Here is an 8,680-nt window from a genome sequence, read left to right as displayed (position 1 = left end):
ATTCGTTGTTTGCAGAGGTTAGGGATGACCTATTTATATAAGGCAACTATCACAATATGTTTTAAACTTCAATATCCACAAAAGAACTGAATTTTTTCTTTAGGTACATTAAGCACAGGTAATACGTTTTCATAAAATTTAGTAAGACAGAAAGATGTACAAAGAGAATGAGCTGTGGGCTACTACAGTCTGAAGAGATTGGATTCATAGCAGCTATCATCTTGTCTCTATAACACATTGTATAATAGAAATAAAGAAACAGATGGATAACTAGAAATTGAAGACATTTTTCTTCTGTAGAGACCCTATTTCCTAGTAAGATTACATGCTGAGATACTGTGGGTTAGAACTTCAGTATATCTTTCTTGGGTTACAAAATTCAACCCATAACAACCAATAATGAGGAATCCAGTGCAGTAGTATTCTATATTTGGAAGGGGATGAATGGAAAATTTTTTAATTGACTGAAATATATTAATATTTTAGAATTTGTCCATGGAGCAGAAGACAGAGAAAGAAGCCCTAGGTGCAGATTAAATAAGTTACTAAATACGTTAGTAATGTTATTTTCAACTTAAAAATAGTAAAATAAAAAGAGTAAATTACTTCTAATACACTATTTTATGGTTACTATCTTTCAAAACTAAGAGGCTATGAGTGATGAGGCTGAAAATTTTAAAAATCTCATAATTAATTTGAATTCATTCTTGTCACAAGAAAAAGAAAGCAAATGTATAAAATATATGAAAATAAAACTTAGATATTATTTGTATTTTAAGGCAAATGTCTGCCTTTCACTTGTAGAGATATTTGCAAACAAAAATGAAAACTTTTGGTTTATACTGATATTTGCATATCAGACCACATTCAGCCACAGCGTATTAAAATATTTCTGGGGATACAAAAAATTATTGGACTTAACAAAAATATGAAATACTAAGTCATGAAACACTAAGGGTTTCCAGAGATTGATAGATATTGCTATAAATTATAAATTCCTATTAGGCTGAATCTTCAGAAAAGAAAAGCAAGAGCAATGCTACTAAAAATGCTTGATCTCATTAAACTAAGGATCTATTCTCTGTAATTGAAAGCTGGGCTTCATTCCTTCTACAGCCTGGCTCATAAAAAATCCATACCAACAAAATTGTTGGACAACTCATTCTTTCTGCTGGTAGGAGTTCAGTAATATCTGCTTCCCTTTCATCTGCAATTTCACACCTTTTCAAAGATGTTTATATCATGGGTTTGTGGGAGGGTGGGATGAAAAAGAGCAAGAACAAAAAGAAATTAAAAAGCAAATACACAGCAGGAGAAACAGAGCAGGACCTAGAACATGGCATACATTGCAGAACTCAGAGCCTGGACTCCAATACCAAGTAATTTCAGATTTCAATTCAGATTTAATAATTCATATATTTAATCTAAATATACAACAGTTTTCTTTTCTGGAACATGGAGTTAATAACATTTATTCCATTGAGTTGTCCCATGAAACAAATGAGATTATGCATATGAGATATTTAGTATAATCCTTGGCATATAATAAGCATTTAGCAATTGCAGCTAATTTGTGTCACTCAAAGTATAAACATCAGATGATATAAATTTCAAGCCCAAACAAATAAGTGGAAAAAAGCAAATTTTGTTTAAAAGGATGCAATTATTTAAGCAAGTTATATTAAAAGTTAAGTCCAAATGTTTATTCATTATTAGAGAACTGAGTGAAAATTTCAGTTAAACTTTGAAAATCTCTCTAATGAATATTAGAAAGCAATAATTTGACATTGACAATATTTACCCAAAACCCCATTTATATAAATAAAACATCACAAGTAGAAGAGGGGCAGAAAAAAAATGAACACATTATAGTCTTTATCTTTCATTCAAAAAATAGAAATTCAATCTTTTGATGTGATTGTGACAACTAGATAATGTATTTACATAATGGTAAAATTAATACATTTAGAATTCTTGGCTATTTGATTACATTATTATTATCTAACTAGAGTTAGATAACTGTAGTTATCTATCTCTCTCCTGCATATACTTTCATATGATTTAAACAAGATAAAATTGATTAAATTGATCACTTTTAGAAATGTGAGTATCTTCATTAAGCTAGGTTTTTGTGATATTTCTCTTATACAGCACATAATAATTTGGTTGGAGTTGTGTTAGAAGAAATTAACAACTTTCATTTTGAAACAGCTTTTTGCAAAGTAGCTTAATAGAAACTAATTAAGGGCTAAATTTCTGATGTGCCTTGGGAAAATTTAAGAGGCTATTACTTGGACATCCTTTTGAACTTTCAAATAAACGAAATACCTAAAATTTTGAACTCTGGGTTTCTACTCCTACAAATGATGAGCAATTTTAGAGTACTCGAAAATTTTTTGTGTATCAAGTATTATTAGTAGAAATAAGGAATTCAAGATTAACTAGTTCCATTTGTGAATTATCATAGATAAATTGTATTTATTATTGTAATAGAATTAAACAGTAATTCAAAATTACACCTGAGTAACAAGTGTTCTAGAATAGCATCATTTTTTGAAATAAAAGCTTTCTCTGCTTTGGTCATTATTTGAAGTTTTGAAATTTTATAACTTATATTATGTACCCTATAACCTGCCAAATTTAAAACTAAGAGCAATATTAATAATTACATTAAGGCAGGGCATACTAGTCACGATTAAAAAAAAATACACAACTTTTAAGGACAGCAATCCATGATAGAAACAAATAATATATAGAGTTTAGCTAGCATAGAAACTCACACTGAATTTCACAAAGTCCTATTGAGTAACACTCTTTTTTATGTAACACAACACTACATGTTTAGTATTCTAAAAATAAACGGTAAGCTTACAAAATAAGTAATAATCACAAATTATATGTATACTTGAAAAACAGCTTAAAATTTAAAAATGAATTCTGACTTATAACATTTAAATTCATTATGCTTTCTTGTAAATAGATTTAAATATGTTCTAAGATACATATCCTCTTCACTAAACGATATTGCTTTTCCCCAGATTTGTAAATTATAATAAGTCCTTCATTTTGTTTACTTGTCACAACTTGTTCAGAGATATTCAAAATATAGTACTTAGTAAATACATGATTTAAGAAGAAAATCAATAATTTTTGACAGAATATTATGTTTGCTTATTCTTTGTTCCTTAATTTTTACAAGAGTTTACATTTCTAAAAAGTAATTTATTGTCTGATTAAGGAAAGAATAATAGCCTTTTAATTGTTCTTCTTGTTTTCATTTTTGCTACCCATCAGTCCATTCTCCAGACAAGATCCAAAGGGATTCTGTCAATAAAGTCGAGGCTCTGTATTGAAGTGTACAGGGGTCTCTGGGCTCAGACTCCTCATTAGTCTACACCACATGTTTGTTAGATGTACTCTGCTTACATTCACATTCTAACCCTTAACCTCTTATATCTCCATCGAACATTCTTTTCCCAGATCTTCACAACGGTGGCTGTTTCTTGTCGCTTGGCCTCAACTCCTGACTCCCATTATAAAGTACATCCCTCAGCTTAGGTCTCTCATTCAGCTTTTTCACACTAGTACATTAATTTTTTTCTCATAGAAATTATCACTGTAAGAAGTTATGAATGTATATATTCTTATATAAAGCACCATATATATGCTTTATTTATATATGCTTATATAAAGCACCGTAAGACAGTGATTAGTTTGCTCTTTGGACCCACATCAGAGACAGTCTTTGACATCTGTAAACCACTACAAAATTTAGGACAAATTAATGACAGTGAACAAGGAAAGGATAAATTGGAGTGGGAATTAGATCTATGTACATATCAACTCTGTGAATGAGAAGCTAAGGAAAATAATTTAGTCTTGCTTCACTTCTTTTTGCTCACTATTAAAATGAGGGGTTTTAATTAAGCAAATCTGAAAGTCTCTTCCTTAAGGAGTCTCCACACTCTTTTCCATAGTGGTTGTACTAGTTTATATTCCCACCAGCAGTCTAGAAGTGTTCCCTTTGCACTGCATCCATACCAACATCTACTTTTTTTTTTTTTTTTTTACAGCCATTTTTGCAGGAATAAGCTTATCTCTCTAAAATTTTAATACCTGACAGACTATTTTAAGTTGTTAATAATGCTATTAGACAAAGTATAGATTTTAGTCACTGATCTTTTTTTTCTGTAGAAGGCAGTTGGATAATACAAAAGTAGTATAAAATTTCTTACAAGAAAAGGGAAATTATCATGTTGTATATCTAAGGCAGAAGCACAATGCTCACTCAGAGGCTTTTTTGATGAAAATGTGCTCCTTAAGTAATATTTCACAGACAATGAATTTAAGTGATGGTCATTAAATATTCTGCCCCTTTACAGATAGAATGTTTAATTTAAATATATGGATTTGTTGAATAGGTTAATAAAAATCTTCTTTTGTTTTCTATTAACTATCTCTACCTCTTATACCTATTATTAAGTCATATCTTTTCTTTTGTGATTGAACATAGAGAAAGAATTTATTTTAGGACACCTTTTAAAGTATCATAGATATGATTTTTTACAAAAGGAGAAAAATGTAATCCAAAAATATAGAGAGAAATAAAGGAAGTTTTCTGGAGTTCTCCTCTATAAAAAACTTGATTATGGATGAAGGGTATAGATTATGGATGAAGGTTATAGATGAGATCTACCCTATAGATGTCCCAAGTTTATAGATTTATTTTCCTTCTTCCCTTTTAAGTTGACATTTAATAATTGTACATATTTATGGAATACGAAAGGATAATTCAATACATGCATGCAATGTATACATCCCAAATGTTTATTATTTCTTTGTGTTGGGAACTTTCAAAATCCTTTTTTCCAGCTTTTTGAAAATTATTGTTAACTATATATACCCTACAGCACTATAGTGCACTAGAAAGTATTCTTACCTAGCTATAATGTTGTATCCATTAACTAACCTATCTCTATCTTCTTCTCCCTGAGACCTTCCTAGCTTCTAGTAATATTTTTTCTGCTCCCTACTTCTTTGTTCAGTTATTTTTTAGCTCCAACATATAAGTTAAAATACGTGATATTTATCTTGCTGTACTTTTACTTATTTCACTTAACATAGTGTCCTCCATGCTTATCCATGTTGCTGGGAATGACAAGATTTCATTTTTTATAGCTGAATACTATTTCATTATATATGATCACATTTTCTTTATCCATTTATCTGTTGATGGGCATTTAGGTTTATTTTATATCTTGGCTATTGTGAGTAGTGCTGCAATAAATATGGAGGGTGCATGCATATCTTTGATACGCTGATTTCTTTTCTTTTGAATAAATACAAAATAGTGGGAACCTGAGTCTTTCAGCAGTTCAATTTTTAGTTTTTTTTGAGAAACCTCTATGTTGTTTCTACAATGAATGTATTAATTTCTATGTCCACTAACAATGTGTAACAATCCCTTTTACTCCACATCCTTCCCAGCATTTGCCAGTTTTCATGTTCTTAATAGTCATTCTAACAGGGATGGGACACAGAATCTCATTTTGATTTTGATTTGCATTTCCCTGATGATTAGTGATGCTGAATTTTTTCTTCATCTGTTTATTGGCCATTTGCATGTCTTTCTGTGAGAAATGTCTGTTTATATTCTTTGCTTATTTTGTAATCAATTTTTTTTATGCTGAGTTGTTTGAGTTCCTTGTATATTCTGAACAGAAATCCCTTGTCAGAGGACTAATCTACATATATCTTCTACTATTCTGCAGATTGTGTTTTCATTCTGTTAGCGGCTTTCTTTGCTGTGCAGAATGCTTTTAGTTTGATATAATCACATTTGTCTATTTGTGTTTTTATTGTTTGTACTTTCAAAGTCTTATGCATAAAATATTTGCCTAGACTGATGTCCTGAAGCATTTCCCCTATAGAAGTATTTTTATAGTTTCAGGTCATAAATTTAAGTATTTAATTCATTTTGAGTTGATTTATGTATACACTGAGAAGTAAGAAGTTAGTTTATTCTTCTGCATATTGATATTTAGTTTTGCCTGCATAATTTATTGAAGAATATCTTTCTCCCAGTGCATACTTTTGGCAAATTTGTCAAAAATCAATTGCCTCTAAATACCTGAGTTTATTTCTGGGTACTCTGTGTCATTGGTCTGTGCATCTGTTTGTATACCAATACCATGCTATTTTGGTTAAGATAGCTTTGTATATATTTTGAAGTGAGGTAGTGAAATGTCTCCAGCTTTGCTTTTTTGCTCAGGATTGCTTTGTCTATTCTGAGTCTTTTTTGACTCCATATAAATTTTAGGGCTGTTTTTCTCTACCTCTGAAGTGAGGAATGTCATTGGTATTTTAAGACAGATTGCGCTGACCTTGTAGATTGCTTTGTGTAGCATGATTATCTTAACAATGTAACTCTTCCAATTCATAAGCATAATATGCCTTTTTATTTTAGGGGTTCTCTTCAATTTTTTTCATTGGTGGTTTTGAGTTTTATTGTAGAGATTTTCATTCACTTCCTCAGTTCAATTTACTCCTAAATATTTTTTTCATAACTACTATAAATGAGATCACTTTTTTGATTTATTTTTCAGGTAGTTTGTTATTGGAATGTAGGAGTACTGATGATTTGTGTATACTGATATTATATCCTGCAATTTTACTGAATTTATTTCTAAGTTTTAAGAGGTTTGTTTTTTTTTGTTGTTGTTTTTTGGTAGAGTCTTAGACTTTTCTATGCATATAAGATTATATCATCTGCAAATAGAAATAATTTGACTTCTTATTTTTCAATATGTATGCCATTTATTTATTTATATTGCCTAATTGCTTTGTCTAAAACTTTCAGTAACGCACTGAATAACAGTTGTGATATTAGACATCCTAATCTTACTTCTTTTCTCAAAGGAAAGGCTTTTAAGCTTTTCCTCATTCAGAATGTTAGCTGTGTGTCTTCTCCCTGTAATCGGTTACAAAAATAAAGATTCTCTTCTGTCCCAGTTCATCTGTATCTCGTTATTGGGCCATGAGAACAAGCAGCCCGGCCCTCGATTTGGTCAGGCTACATAGTCATGGCTTAGATCACTGCAGTGGAATAGAAAACACTAACTATAATGACAGTTATATATAGATCTGAAGCTGCTTTACTTGAAATGTCTCTGAACTGGTTGATATGTAGGACAATCCTTTACATGTTCTCGATTGTAAAAGAAGAAAAGAAAAGAAAAATAGCTCAGAGCAGTCTGAGCTATGTGAGGTGTGCAAATTTTATCAGACCCAGAGCGACATAAGTGTGGGGCTTCAATCATGCTCTCCACACCTATGCCTGGGGGCAATTGTTTAAAGGTATCTAGAAATCCTCTCCACTGGCTGCCCTGTGGACTCAGAAATTGGGTTTCCAACTATTAGCCTTTGTTTTTGTTTATTTTCATAGAAATTTCCCCTCATTAAATGCCTGATGGCTAGTATCATCTAGCAGATGCCTTCTACTGCCAAGTCCCAACTGAGATTCTCCTGGCTTTACCTGAATGAGAAAAGGGACTTCGACTGTTCAAAGAGGGGAACTGACTCGATCTTAAGCACTCCATTTCTCCTCTAGACTCTGCGTGCCCTGGGTACATTTTGGTCTGAGAGCCCTGCTCTCACTTCAAGAATCAGATTCAGGATCAAAGGCTGAGCTTGTTCTCGGCAGCAAAGCTGATGGCCCATGCAGCTGGGACACTTCCTTCTCCGCACCACCCCTGTTCAACTTTATTCTGAGGGAAACTTCAGCACATTTCAGTCGTGTGTCTGCTGGGAGGTAGAGGGAGGCTTGATACCTAAGCCCTTCCAGGAGGACAGGAATTCTTCTTCCTAGGCCTGCAGGGATGGTCTGTCTGCCCTCCTCGAGCTTGGCTGGGTCTTGACAGAGAGTGTGGATCTTAATTAAAAAAAAAAAAATCTATCCCGTTATTTATTTTCATAATCTTTTTTTAAAAAAAGAACAAGGTGTTTGTTTTCATTTTTGTTTCTCTGTAGAAGGAGAGTGAGGATCTAGGATTCCCCTGGAGGAAACAGGGGCAATCCTTCTCTGATTGGTGACCTCAAGTGGACACACACAGGCACACACAAGTACATGCACATACGTGTGCAGATACACACACATGCACACACACCTGTGGGACATGATGAGGTTTCTCTTCAAATAACCTGATTAATCTTTTATCCTTTAATTCATAGTACCCCACTTTTCTCCATTTTCTCCTTTCCTTTTTGCCTTTGTTAGATGCCCAGGCACGCTACAGTACTAGGCGTTATCAGTACCAACTCACAATCCTTTCCTTATTTGGAAAGAGGACTAACTTCCTAGATCATTACAGACACCCCTTACCCTTCCTCTCCTTTTTTTTTTTTTTTTTTTTTTTTAACTTTCCCACCTTATCTAAAAAAATCAAACGTTTAGACAACCGGGGTTAGTTTAGATTGTACGACCCAACCCCAGCCAATGGAAGAAGGTACAGGGGTAGGACTTGTGTCAGAAATAAAGGTTTTCGTGTCCCTTTGTTCAGGTGTGCTCTCATGGCGACTGGCCAAGGAGGCACGCCTCTTCACAGAAGTAAAATTGCTTTGCTAAGAATCTTTTGTTCGAGTCTTCAATTTCCTTAGGAATTTGAGCGTTATTTCTAACACA

This window comes from Macaca fascicularis, chromosome 6 (genome assembly GCF_037993035.2).
Source record: "Macaca fascicularis isolate 582-1 chromosome 6, T2T-MFA8v1.1".
Classification (NCBI taxonomy): domain Eukaryota; kingdom Metazoa; phylum Chordata; class Mammalia; order Primates; family Cercopithecidae; genus Macaca; species Macaca fascicularis.
Note: the sequence above shows the minus strand (reverse complement) of the source record.